The sequence below is a fragment of the Dasypus novemcinctus genome, chromosome 17 (assembly GCF_030445035.2).
Source record: "Dasypus novemcinctus isolate mDasNov1 chromosome 17, mDasNov1.1.hap2, whole genome shotgun sequence".
NCBI classification, from domain to species: domain Eukaryota; kingdom Metazoa; phylum Chordata; class Mammalia; order Cingulata; family Dasypodidae; genus Dasypus; species Dasypus novemcinctus.
In genome coordinates, this window is record NC_080689.1 from 93,184,989 (window position 1) to 93,199,592 (window position 14,604).

The window sequence follows — 14,604 nt, forward strand, 5'->3', positions numbered from 1 at the left end:
CTATGTCTTTTCATGACTAGCTTCATGAAGAGAACAAAATCTTCCCAATGATATTCTGTGTTAAGAAACAGGTTACCACAATCCACTTTTCAATGGTGGAAGTTACTCTTCTGGAGTTCTAACTTTAACACAAGTCTAAGTGATACATCCTTATCTTGTCTTCATCAGTAAGATATGTCTTAGTTCTAATAATTTTATTGCTCGGCCAAGACACATGTCTGAGAGTGACTGCAAAGACTACACTTTAAAAAGTAGGTTGCTCTAGCCCATAACATTCCATAATGTCTTCCTGTGAGGAAGTACCCATTCCTTTGAAGTTCTCTTAAAGGTAAAGGCCATTGTTAAGGCAGTGTCATAAAAGGCATAGTATTCCCCAAATTATCTCATTGTTGACTTCACATCAGAATATCCTAAGCACTTTCCAAAACATTTTAACAATATTGCTGCATCACATTGGACTTTGTGAAGGTAAGTCTGAACATGGTACCTGTGTGGAAAGTAGAATTTACAAGCCCACTTGCCTGTATGCAAAGATATGGGGTAATAAAGAGGCCATAGTGCAGAGGGTGGCAGATGGCAACATAGGATCACAGGACATCACCCAAAGGGAAGGCCAGCTCTGTGGATACAAAGAAGAGGAACAGAAAAATCTAAGTGGCATATTCTTGGAGAGAAATCAATTTACTGCCTGTCAGAGAATTCACAGTCAATTTAGGAACAATAACGGAAATGCAGCAAAGATCTCTGAGGGATAAATTGCCTATAAAGAAATACATTGGAGAGTGTAGATGTGGATCAGTTACAATGACAGTAGCAGTGAGAAGATTCCCAGTCAGGGCTCCCAGAGAAATCACTAAGAAAAGCAGACCTTGCAAGATTTGGATCTCCCAGGAGGCTGAGGCTGACACATCCATTAGTAGGAATTCCATGAAGATGGTGAGGTTGTAGATGTCTTCTAATATACTGTAATCTCCCTGTAATCAAAGTGTGAAATGATAACAAGATGATTAAAATGAGAACATATTTTGATTATAAGAGTGAATCTAATTTCATTACATAATTTAAAACCAAGAACAAAATGTACCAGTTATGGAGTTACATGTATATTACTGCAAAATGTCTTTTGAAATTCTGCATGGATGTATTAAGTGATTGGATTCTTATTTTCTTCATCAGCAAATTTTCATTTTAAATATGTTCAGCCCATTTATTTGAACATTATACAGCTATGTCTGAGTCACCTCATTGTAAGATTGTCTTTGGATGTCTTGATCTATCCAATGATATTTGAAGCATTATTTTTCCTTAGGAGGATTGAGTTCCATGGAAAGGTATGGTAAATCACTGTTGCTTCTAAATTTCTTAGCTATCATTTACAATCTAGCTCATGTAATATTTCATTTACAGTACTTACACTAGTCATGCCTGAAATTTCAACTAGACCTAGAGCTGCAGGGTGCCTAAGAGTTACCTCCTGGGAGCCTCCATGTTGCTCAAATGTGACCACTCTTGAAGCCAAACTCATCATGTAAATACATTATTTTACCCCTAGCATGGAACGTGACTCCTAGGGATGAGCTTCCTTGGCACTGAGGGATTACTACCATCACCTGTTGGTGATGCAACTAGAAAAAGACTTTGAATAAAAGGGGGAAATGGTAAAGACAAATGAGTTTATATGGCTAAGAGACTTCAAAAAGAGTTGGGAGGTCATCATAGGGGTTGCGCTTATGCATGTCTCAGCAGGATCTCATTGACAGCCAAAGTAGATACTGGTGCTCCTGAGGGCTATGGAGACACACAGCTTCTACAGTCATATCAGATGGCTCTGGAGTTCAATGCCTTGTCAGTGGGCCCTACTTTGGAATTTGTGCTCCTGAGTATGATGGAGTTGAACTCAGATGTGACCTTTCTGTCACTTATTGAACCTGTGGTTGGCACTGGAGTTGGTGTATACTCAGGAGACTTGAATCTCTGGGCTGGCCATGTACCAGCTGTGGCCTGAGCCTCAGCAAAGTTGCAACACCTACTCTCCAGTTCATTGAACTTACCCAGATCAGCTAACAGGGAGTTGAAGATAGTCAACCACCATACCAGGGAAACAAGAGTGCCTACAACTGCAAGCAGGAGAATCACATCCATCAGCCATGTGGGATATAAGCCCCCTCTTCATTTAGAGGTGGAATAGACACTACCATCCCAGGGTAAAAAAGAGGGAGGAATAAAATATGGATTAAAGTGGACTTACAGGTATTCTACTATAGACCTATTGTGACTCTAGCAATTGAAGAAATTGTATGATTGATGTGGAGACAGTGGCCGTGGTAGTTTCTAAGGGCAGGTAGAAGGAAGAAGAGATGTGATGTGGGGGCATTTTCAGGACTTGGAGTTGTCTTAAATGATATTGCAAGTAGAGGCTGGACATTATATATCCTGCCATAACCCACTGAATGGATTGGGGGAGAGTGTAAACTACAATGTAAACTATAATCCATGAAATGCAGCAGGACTTCAAAATGTATTCACCAAACAGCAATGAATGTGCCACTGATGAAAGAGGTTGTTGATGGGTGAGTGTGGGTGGGGTGGGGGGTGGGGTATGTGGAAACCTCTTATATTTTTTAATGTAACATTTTTTGTGATCTATGTATCTTTAAAAAAAAGACATTTAAGAAAAATAAAATTTAAGTATTTACACAAGTACAGTATTCAAGTAATTTTTGTATTATTGTATGTTCAATCTTTTGCATGCAATCGCTTATGTATCATCAGCTACTATTTTAAGTCTAATGACCTGTAATAAACACTAGAATCAGAAAGAACAGATACTCTATTAGAATCTATTTTAATATTGGGCAGAAATAATTAAGTACTTTAATGATTTGAGACATGTATTTCAATATCACATGTATTTCAATTAAATGTTCATCAATGATTTTGATGAAGCTCATGGATTAAAAGATAAAAATATACCTGAGTTATGAGGAAACAAGTTTATCTTCTGTAGCATGAATACTTATTCTGCAAATCTTATAGAGAAAACAAAACATGTGATACTGCCTATTTTATCCCTGAGTAAAGTTCATGGAGTCACTACTCAGACATTCACATTTATTCTTAATCATAGGAATATTTCTGCTCCTTGATTCTTCAAAAACAAGGTTATACTTTATGAAGGGCACACATGGATTACACCTCTCAGAGACACTCTCGAACCAGTGATTTCATCCTCCAGGGAGGATAGATTTCCTGATTGGTAAAGTTTCTTTGTTTATACCCTTGAGATTAGTTAAATTTGTAGTAGTTCTTATTAGCAGTAAATTTTGCAAATTTTTTTTGTTAAAAGTCAAGTGAGTTATTGAAAAATGACATGTTACTGAAATTCAGTAAATGTTCAATTTATGTCTGATTATAGAAACAATATATTTTCTTTACAGCTGATCCACAAAATTGTGCAAAATTATACTTTTCTATAGTTTTGGACTAGCATTATGTCATGAAGGAAAATCATTCTGTTTAAAATAATAACAGCAAAAACAATGAATAATCAACTAGTAGTTACAAAATTAAAGCAAGATAACTTTTAGAACTGAATTTATAGGGAAAGCAAGTAAAGAAAAAGAGGATGTGGCACAAAGCCAAACTCTTCACAAAAGTGTTTTGAAGAGATCCTGGCATATGGGATGCAATTAATCATGTTAAATTCCCCTTAGAATGTGAGGTACTACCCAAGACACAAATCTGAGAATGTAGCCTCCTTTGTCATTATTCTGAAAATTCTTATTAATAGCTAGCATCAGATGAGTATCATAACATGGGATGGTCTAGGTAGCTCCAAGAAGTTTTGGATATGAAGGCTCAAAAATAGAAGTTTCCACATAACTGCATAGGATCTCCAAACATGTATTAAATTCAGCAGGGAAAGTTGTTGAACAGAGATAATAAGTTGACTCTATGGAAGCAGAAATCCCCCTTTGCTCTCTTTGGGACAGTCTCGACTTCACCAGCGTGGTGAACACTCAGCTAGAGTTTCAGCAGATCTTTACCTTTCATCATCATGGGATGCTCTTTTTCTCTGTAAGTGTATTTCAGGGGAAAAAAGAGAAACTGAAGGAATATATACGTTGACAGAGGCTAGAAAGTGTTCCTGATATGGCAAGGATAGTTCAGAGTGTGGTAAAATAAATAGATAAACTGGGCTGATGTGCTATCTTAAGATGAATAAAAGGAAAAATTATGATCAGGCATCTGATAAAGTCATTGGATTATTATTTTTATGGAAACACAGCACTGAAAAGAGGTTAAGAGTAGGCAAAACACTTAAAAATGTATACTATCTTAGATTCTGTAGAATGTTGAAGATATAAATTAATATAATTTATGTAAACCATCTGTTATTTTAGTTTAAGGAACATTTTGTATTCTAAAAATCATTGAATGCCCTGAAGACCTTATGTTTATTTGGCTTTTATCTATTAAAAATTACCGTATTATAAATTAAAACTGATACATTATCAATACTAGCTTTCTTAAAATACTAAAATCTTTATATTTTAATGCAATAATACTTTTAAAAATATTTCCCCAAGCCAAGCTGCCAGAGCCCCGAGAGCACCAGCTCCATGAGGGACTGCTGCCCCAGTCCTCTGACTCCAGCTCCACTGCCTGGAGCCCCCTGCACCAAGTGGACACTTTCATCCTTTGAGAGAAGCTCTGCGCTCCTTTCCTCCTGACGCCCAAAGCCAGGGTGGTGGCGTCTTCCTCTTCTCGGCTTGCCTGGGGTCAGCCTTTATGGGACCACCCGAGGGAGAGACGGACTGGACCTTAGGAAGGTGTGCCCCGGGAAACCAGGGAGCACGACTTCCCCGCTGCAGAGTTCAAGGACTTTTCTCTCTACAACGTGTATTCAGTCACCCAGAAAGCAAACTACCAATATCCAGCACTTACTTTATGACCCTCACAGTAGTTTCAGTAAAGTGTGTCATGTTGGGAGAAAATAAAGTTCCCCAAAATGTGGCTGTGTTACTTCAGAGCCTGGCTCCAAGGTCTTCAGCATACATCGACAGTGACTGGAAAACTGGGAAAATCACGGAAACAATACAAAATGGGCCAGACGGCGGGGTCCTGGCCTACAGCTCCTGGTGCACAGCGGAGCCGCGGTAAACCCATCGACGTCAGCCACCTGGGGTAGCGGCGTCAGGTGGACGCAGGTGGGGGGATCAGTCCCAGACTTTCCACATCCCTGACCGCAGCGACCCCGGGGCCTGTCCGCCTCCAGGCCAGCCTCGGCCCCACCGCCCGAATGGGTCCAGGACAGCCGACGCCACGCCAGAAGCGAGCCGAGAATCCCAGCGCGGAGCCCCTAGGCACGCCAGCTCCCTTCCCACCTCAATGGCTGGTGAGACACGGCGGACCCTGCGGAGGCGATGGGAACAGTAAGAACCACCTGCAGCACCTCCGGGAGCCTGGGCTCTGCAGCTGCCCAGTGGCCACCCGGTCCCCGTGTGGGAGCAGCACGTGGGCTCCGCCCGGGCTCCTCCTGCCGTCCATCGGCACGGCCCTGGGGTGTGCCGCCTCCTGCTGAACCCTGGACTGGCGGGTCATTGGGAGGGCCCTGGCTTGGGTGACTGGAGCTCTTTGGCACAATGCACTCTTTTCTGGAAAATATGAGTTCATAGTGGAGAGAAATCACCCAATATGACATATTTAATTATAAAATACCCAAATAAATCACATTATTAATATAACATTCAATCAGAAGGGTCTTTAAAGTGTTGTGAAGATGTCAAGTTACATGAAGGAGCAAAGTATTCTAAAATTCTAATATTCACTTGAAACACAAATTTTATCATTAGCAGATAAATGTGTCAGTTGTTTTCATTACATTCATTTTTGAGAAAATGTTCTGTCAAAGAGATTCTGTCTGTAAAAACTCTTATTTTATTCCTGACATTGGTATTTTGTCTTTATTCTCTTTTCTTACTAAGTTTCTTTCTATTAATATATTGATAAGTTGTATGTTTACAGAGTAATCATGTATAAAATACAGATTTCCCATATATCACCCAACCAAAAACAATTTGCATTGGTGTAGGATATTTTTTACAATTGATGATAGCACAATTTTGTAATTGTGATATCAATAATGACCTACAATTTAACTTAGGGTTCACTGTGTAGTGTAGTTGCATGGATTTTTTAAAAAACTCTTCTGTGTTATCATATATAATCTAATATTTACCCTTTAATCTTATTCAGATTATATTTCAGTGCTGTTAATTGCATTCATAACGTTGTGCTACCATAAACATTATCCATTACCAAAACATTTTCATCATTCCAAGTAGGAACCCTCTACATGTTAAGCTTTAACTTTTAATTCCCTATACACACCCTGCCTCCCAATGACCTATAGTTTATATTGAGTCTATGAAGTTACTTATTCTAGTTGTTTAAAATCAGTGAGATCATACAATAGTTGCCCTTTTCTGTCTAGCATATTTCACTCAACATAATGTCTACAAGGCTCATCCACGTTGTTGCATGGATCAGGACTACATTCCCTTTTAAGGATTACTATTCCATTGAGAGGCAGGGCAAGATGGTGCCTGAGTGAGTGCACCTCACAATCTCTCCTGCAAAGAAGCACCGAGTAGGGTTGGAATCTTGCTGGAGTGGGCTGTTAGGGGGGTTTGCAAGGCAGGAGGTATATGGACGTCAATTTGGAGAAACTGTGACAGAAGTACTGCTTGCTAAAGGTAGAATTGTGGATTACTAGCACAGAGGTTGGCAGTTGTGGGGAGGCAGAACCCTTGCCCCTAGGGCTTGGGCCACAGTGTTCCCTGAAAACTGTTGGTTGTGCAGCAGCATCCCCAAGCCCTGTGATCCCCAGATGCATGGTCCCCAGGTCCATGTTCCCTAAGCCCCTACATTCCACAGACCTACATACCCTGAGTCTGCAATATCCTGGACTTCCCTTTCCTGAATCCAGTGCCCCCAGAGGTCTGAGATTACCCTAGCCCTCCAATTTTGGACTGACTCTGTGAGTGGGAGGGATTTGGTGGGAGGTGCAGAGGGGCCAAACGAGTGCAGGTTCAATTTTCTGGTTTCTACCCCCTCTTTTTTTTTTTTTTTTTTTTTTTTTTTTGAGCTTGGAGGAGCATACCAACTGACTTGGGGAGAGCCTGGGTAGAATGGAGAGGTGAATCTGCTGATAAAGCCCAATTTACCTAAACACCCTGGGATAGGATCTTGTTCTGGGAGAAGGTGGAGTCAGAAAATAAACTAGCCCTCCTGTAAAACACCTAAGGGAGATGGACCATAGGAAGTGTTTTCCAAGCTTCCAATAGCATACTTGGGGTTCCTGGTGAGGTATGAGTGCTCTCTCTCTGGAAATTAAGAGTCATTGTTTTCTGTGCTGAGCTGGTTCAACAAAGACCCACTTGAATCTCCTAATAGACTTCTCAGGCAGCTTTTCTGCTGCCCTGGGAGAGAGGAAAGTGAGGAAGGGAGAAAGGGGAAATGTCAGATTTCTAAGCATTATATTTAACTGCAAAAAGAATTCCTTACTTGAAACTTTGTCTGGTATTTTGTTGGTTTGTCTTGCTTTTTTTCCTTCCTCTTTATCCCCCCGAGGCCCTTTTTTCTTTTTATTTCTCTTTTTCTCATTCTTTCTTGCTTCCCTTCCCTTTTTGTCCTTTTTTTCCCTTTCTTTCTTTCCTTTTTTATTTCTTTTTATATTAGGTGCTGCAGGGAGCATTTTACATTTGCTATATTTCCTCATCCTCCATTTCCTCTTTTCTGTGTGTATTGATTTTGGACACCAAAACTATCCCCTGTCCTCTACATCTTTCTATCCTCCATCATTTATTGTTTCTATTACATTACACCTCTCTTTGGACCCAATTTTTCTGACTTTTTATTTCTTTGTTCTGTTTCTGTCTTATATTAACTCTTCATATTATTGTCCTTTCTTTTTTCTTTCCCTCTCTCCTGAACACACTGGCCTTTTAATTCACACTATATTCCTCCCCATATTCAGTTTACTGTCTCTTTATAGATACTCTACTTTTCTTACAGTTATAACTCTACAGTGCTTACATGAGTCTAATATCCATTCTCATAGATCTCATGTGGTTCCTCTGTTAATATTTACTATCAGTACTACTATTATTCATTTTCTTTTCTTACTCCTTTTGCTTTCTCTTGCCCTAATATTTCCCTTCAAGTGAACATAGCCAACAAGGAAATAGAATAAAAACAAAGTGACAAAGAGAAAACTTAACACACATCCAAAAACAACTAATTAAACCCCAAACTAGACAAAGATGATAAGCAACTGTTTAACTCTGTCAAAATAAAATGATGACCAGACAGCAACAAAAAACTACAAACCAAACTAATAATAAGGAACATATGCCCCAATCCAATGACCAAACTAAAAACCAGGAAGAGGAACAGAACATCCAACAAGTAATTAAAGCTCTCAAAACATATATTAGGGACCAATTTGATGAAATGAAGGAGAAGATTAAGAAAATGAAGAAAACACTTGGAGAGAATAGAGAAGAAATTGCAATCATACACAAAAAGATAATAGATATGATAGTGATGAACAGCACAATTCAAGAAATCAAAAATACACTCTCAGCAAATAACAGCAGACTCGAAGAGGCAGAGGAAATAATTAGTGATGTGGAAGACAGTACATCTGAAATTGAACAGATAGTAGAACTGATTGATAAAAAGATTTTAAAAAATCCAGCAGGGAATTAGGGACCTGAATGACAATGCAAAATGTGCAAATATACACATTATAAGCATTCCAGAAGGAAAAGAGAAAAGAAAGAGGACAGAGGAGTGTTGGAGGAAATAATGATGGAAAACATCCCAAACCTATTGAGGGAGATGGATGTACATGTCCAGGAAGCAATGCACCCCAAACAGCATAAATCTGAAAAGGCCTACCTGAAGACATATACTTGTCAAATTATCCAATGCTCAAGAGAAAGAAAAAATTACTAAAAGCAGAAGGGAAAAGAGAACCATCACATATAAATGAGGTTCCATAAGATTAAGTGCTGATTTCTCATCTCAAACCATGGAGGCAAGAAGGAAGTGTTATGACATAGTCAAGGTACTAAAAGAAAAAAATTTCCAACCAGGGAATACTCTATCCAGCAAAGGTAGCATTCAAAAATGAGGGAGAGGTGGCAGACTTTTCCCAGTGTTTAGGGCATCCGTCTACCACATGGGAGGTCCATGGTTCAAATCCTGGGCCTCCTTGACTCATGTGGAGCTGGCCCTTGCCCAGTGCTGATGCATGCAAGGAGTTCCATGCCATGCAGGGGTGTTCCCGCACAGGGAAGCCCCCCACACAAGAAGTGCGCCCCATAAGGAGAGCTGCCCAGCACAAAAGAAAGTGCAGCCTGCCCAGGAATGGAGACTCACACACGGAGAGCTGACACAACAAAATGATGCAACAAAAAGAAACACAGATTCCCATGCTGCTGACAACAACAGAAGTGGATGAAGAAGATGCAGCAAATAGACACAGAGAACAGACAACCAGGATGGGGGGGAAGGGGAGAGAAATAAATAAATAAATAAATCTTTTTTAAAAATGAGGGAAAATTCAAAATATTCACAGATGAACAGAAACTAGGAGAGTATGCCAACAAGAATCATGCACTTCAAGAAATACTAAAGGGAGTTCTGCAGTAAGAAAGAAAATAAAAGAGAGACATTGTAGGAGGAGAGTGTAAAAGTGACTAAAATGACAAAAAGAGAAAAAAAAATCAATCAAAACATGACAAACAAAAATCCAAAGAAAATATGGCTAATATAAGTAATTCCTTGATGGTAATAACAATGAACATCAATGGATTAAACTTACCTGTCAAGAGAGTCAGAATGGAAGATTGGATAAGGAAAGATGACCCAACTATATTCTGTCTACAAGAAACACATCTTAGAACCAGGGATTCAAGGAGGTTGAAAGTGAATGGCTGGAAAACAATCTTACAAGCAAACAATAACCAAAAAAGGGCAGGGGTAGCTATATTAATATCAGACAAAATAGACTTTAAAAGCAAAAATAAAATTGTGAGAGATAAAGATTGACACAACATATTAGTGAAAGGGATAATCTTTCAAGAAGAAAGAACAATCATAACATTTATGGTTCGAAGAAAGTTGCCTCCAAATATATGAGGCAAACACTGGAAAAATTAAGTGAAGTGGTGGGCTTAATACAACACTATCGACTATAGACAGAACATCTCAAAAGAGAATCCATAAAGAAACAAAAACTTTGTACAATATATTAGAGGATCTGGACCTAATAGACATATACAAAACATTACACCCAAATAGAGCAGGATATACATTCTTCTCAAGTGCACATGGATCATTCTCCAAAATAGACCACATGCTAGGCCACAGAAAATGTCTCAATGAATTCTGAAAGATTGAAATCATACAAAATAACTTCTCTGACCACAGTAAAATGAAGCTGGAAATCTGATAGGACCAGAGACCCAGATTTGGCAACAAGATATGGAAGTTAAATAATGCACTTTTAGAAAACCAGTGGGTCAAGGAAGAAATCTCAAAAGAAATTATAACTAACTTGAAACTATTGAAAATGATAACACAACATACCAAAACTTATGGGATGCAGCAAAAGCAGTACTGAGAAGGAAATTTATAGCCATAAATTCTAACATCAAAAAAGAAGAGCTAAAATTGAAGACCTAACTGCACACTTGGAGGAATTAGTAAAAAAACAACAAACTAAACCCAAAGGAAGAAGAAAGAAAGAAATAACAAAGATTGGAGCAAAACTAAATGAAATAGAAAATAAGAAAACACTTGAAAAACTAAACAAAACCAAGAGCTGGTTCTTTAGGAAGATCAATAAAATTGAAAATCCCTTAGCTAGACTAACAAAGAAAAAAAGAGAGAAGATTGAAATATGCAAAATAAGAAGCAAGAAAGGAGATATCACCACTGACCCCACAGAAATAAAGACTATCTATCATAAGAGGACACTTTGAAAAACTAATGCCAACAAGAAGGACAATTTAGAGGAAATGGACAAATTCCTAGAAACACATAAGCAGCCTACATTGACAAAAAAAGAAATTGATGATCTCAACAAACCAATCACAAATAAAGATATAAAATCAGTCATTAAAATCCTCCCAACTAAGAAAAGACCTGGGCCAGATGGCTTCACAGGTGAATTCTACCAAACATTCTGGAAAAAACTAACACCAGTCTTGCTTAAACTCTTCCAAAAAATTGAAACAGAAGGAATATTGCCTAACTCATTCAACGATGCCAACATTACTCTAGTACCAAAGCCAAACAAAGACACCACAAGAAAGGAAAATTACAGACCAATCTCTCTAATGAACCTAGACATGAAAATCCTCAACAAAATACTTACTAATCATATTCAACAACACATTAAATGAATTATACACCATGACCAAGTGGGATTCATTCCTGGTATGCAAGGATGGTTCAACATAAGAAAACCAATTAATGTAATACACCATATAAACAAATTGTAGGAAAAAAATCACATGATCATATCTAAAGATGCAGAAAAAGCATTTGACAAAATACAGTACTCTTTCTGATAAAAACACTGCAAAAGATCAGAATAGTAGGAAACGTTCTGAACATGATAAAGAGTATATATGAAAAACCCACAGCTAACATCATTTACAATGGTGAAATCCTAAAATCTTTCCCTCTAACATCAGGAACAAGACAAGGATGCCCACTATCACCTGTCCTATTTAACATAGTCTTAGCAGTACTTGCTTGAGCACTGAGGCAAGAACTAGACATAAAAGGCATCCAAATCAGAAAGAAAGAAGTCAAAATTTCGCTATTTGCAGATGATATGCTCCTATACATAGAAAACCCTAAGAAGTCTACCACAAAGCTTCTAGAACATATAAGTGAGTTCAGTAAAGTTGCAGGTTACAGGATCAATGTGCAAAGAAATCAGTAGCATTTCTGTACACCAATAATGAGCAATCTGATGTGGACATGAAGAAATAAATGCCATTTACAATAGTAAATAAAAATCAAATACCTAGGAATAAATTTAACTAAAGATGCAAAAGAATTATACACAGAAAACTACAAAACACTTTCCAAGGAAATCAAAGAAGACCTAAATAAATGGAAGAACATTCCCTGTTCATGGATAGGAAGACTAAATATTATTAAGATGTCTATCCTACCAAATCTGATCTGCAGATTCAATGCAAACCAATAAAAATCAACCCAGCATTCTTTAATGAACTAGTGAAACTATGAAATTTATTTGGAAAGAAAAGAGGCCCCAAATAGCCAAAGACATATTGATAAAGAAAAATGAAATTGGGGGAATCACACTATCTGACTTCAAAACATTCTACAAATCTACAGTAGTGAAAACGGCATGGTATTGGCACAAGGATAAACATACTGATAAATGGAACTGATTGAGAGTCCTGATATAGGTCCTCATATATACAGTCATATGATATTCAACAAGGTCACCAAACCATCTGAATTTGGAGAGAATGGCCTCTTCAACAGATGGTGCCTGGGGAACTGGATATCAATATATAAAAGAATGAAAGAGGAATACCAATTCACATCTTATACAAAAATAAACTCAAAATGGATAAAAGACATAAATATAAGAGCAAGTCCATAAAGACTTTAAAAAGCAATGTAGAGAAACATCTACAGAACCTTATAATATGAAACAGCTTCATGACCTTCATCCCCAAAGCATGAGCAGCAAAAGAACAGATAGATAAATGGGAATTCTTCAAAATTAAAGCCTTCTGCACCTCAAAGGAGTTTGTCAAGAAAGTGAAAAGAGAGTAAACACAATGCAAGAAAACATTTGGTAAACATATATCTGATAGGAGACTTATATCCTGCATATATAAAGAACTTCTATATCTTGAAAATAAAAAGACAAACAACCTATTTTAAAAATGGGAAGAAGATTTGAACAGACACTTCTCCAAAGAAGATATACAAATGGCTAAAAAGCACATGAAAAAATGCTCAAAATCATTAGATATTAGGGAAATACAAATCAAAACAACAATGAGATACTATCTTACTCCCATAAGACCGGGAGCTATCAAAAAATCAGAAAACTACAAGTGCTGGAGAGGTTGTGGAAGAATGGGAACACTTGTCCACAGCTGGTGGGAAAGCAGAAGGATCCAGCCATTCTGTAGGACAGTTTGGCTGTTTCTTTAAAAACTAGCAATAGATTTACCATATGACCCAGCAATTCCACGGCTTGGTTTATATCCAGTAGAACTGAAAACAAGGACACAAAACAATATATGCACACCAATGTTCATAGCAGCACTATTCACTACTGCCAAAAGTTGGAATTAACCCAAATACCCATCAACAGATGAATAGATAAAATGTGGTATATACATACAATGCAATACTACTCAGTTATAAGAACGAATACAGTCCAAACACATGGATGAATCTTGAGAACCTTATGTTGAGTGAAGCAACCCAAGCATTGAAGGACAAATACTGCATGACCTCTCTGATATGAAATAAGTAAACCAAGCTGTCTCAAAGAGCTAGAGATTGGAAGATAGGCTTAAAGGAAGTTGGGGGTAGAGAAAGTTTGCAAGCTGACACCTACATTGGTGAAATCCAAGCTGGAGGTAAGTATTTATACAGGAAAGGGGTAAAATGGGGGCATATGGATACCTTTGTGTGGGGATTTGTGGGCCTGAGGGGGGAGCTAGGGAAGGGAGGAAGGGTCAAAAGACCCAAGAAATTGGGGGGAGGTGAGAGGAACATTTGAACATAAGAGGTTTTCAGGTATGGGGTTGAAATTACAAGGTAAGAGAAACTTTAAGGAAATATAAGAAGGAACATCATCAGTTTAAGATGCTTAAGGGGGGGGGCATCTGACACAGGGCAGACTTCTAGGGAGTGTGTACATGCTCATTTTGTCATAGTGGGTTAATTGGGTGGAGACCCATACAATGAAAGTGAAGGTATACCCACATCCTGGGGAGGACTGATGTTCTCAGAGGGAATTGTATCTCTCGAGAGTATTGGTGGCTACCAATGGGTTAGGGCAGTTAAGGATGTGAAGCCTTCAACATTGTTGCAAGTATCTCTGAATATGATCCTTCAAGTAATGAAGACTGATTGTCACTGTGGGCCCTGAGGGGAGGGGGAAAGAGGTATTGAATAGATGGAATCATTCTAACTGTGGGCAATGGAAGAAGTGTTCCACAAGATCATGCAATGATGGATATAGGACATCTTAAATTATACCAAAAATGTATAAAGGCCTATAAGCTAAAATGTAAACCATAATATAAAACATAACTAAAAATTTAGAAAATTGTATAGTCTAAAATATAAACCATAATGTAAACTCAAATGGAACCATGTTTGAAAGCTATTGTTTCAATATCTGTACATCACCTGCAGCAAATACAATATGAACATGTAAAAAGATCATTGGGGAAAGGAAAAAGAGTTTGATGTTGGATATGTAGGAGTACCGTATATTATATATGTAAATTACTG

General features: G+C 38.1%; 1 long non-coding RNA gene across 2 annotated transcripts in view; it reads right to left on the bottom strand.

Moving 5' to 3' along the window:
- Window positions 1-527: 527 nt before the first annotated feature.
- Window positions 528-14,604, bottom strand: part of LOC131273892 (uncharacterized) — a 77,184-nt gene continuing 63,107 nt past the window's right edge. For both annotated transcript variants that reach the window (XR_009181054.2, XR_009181055.2), the window contains exons 4-5: window positions 869-974; window positions 528-619 (exon numbers count right to left, since the gene is read on the bottom strand). This is a non-coding gene — a long non-coding RNA (uncharacterized lncRNA). The remainder of the gene's footprint in view (window positions 620-868; window positions 975-14,604) is intronic.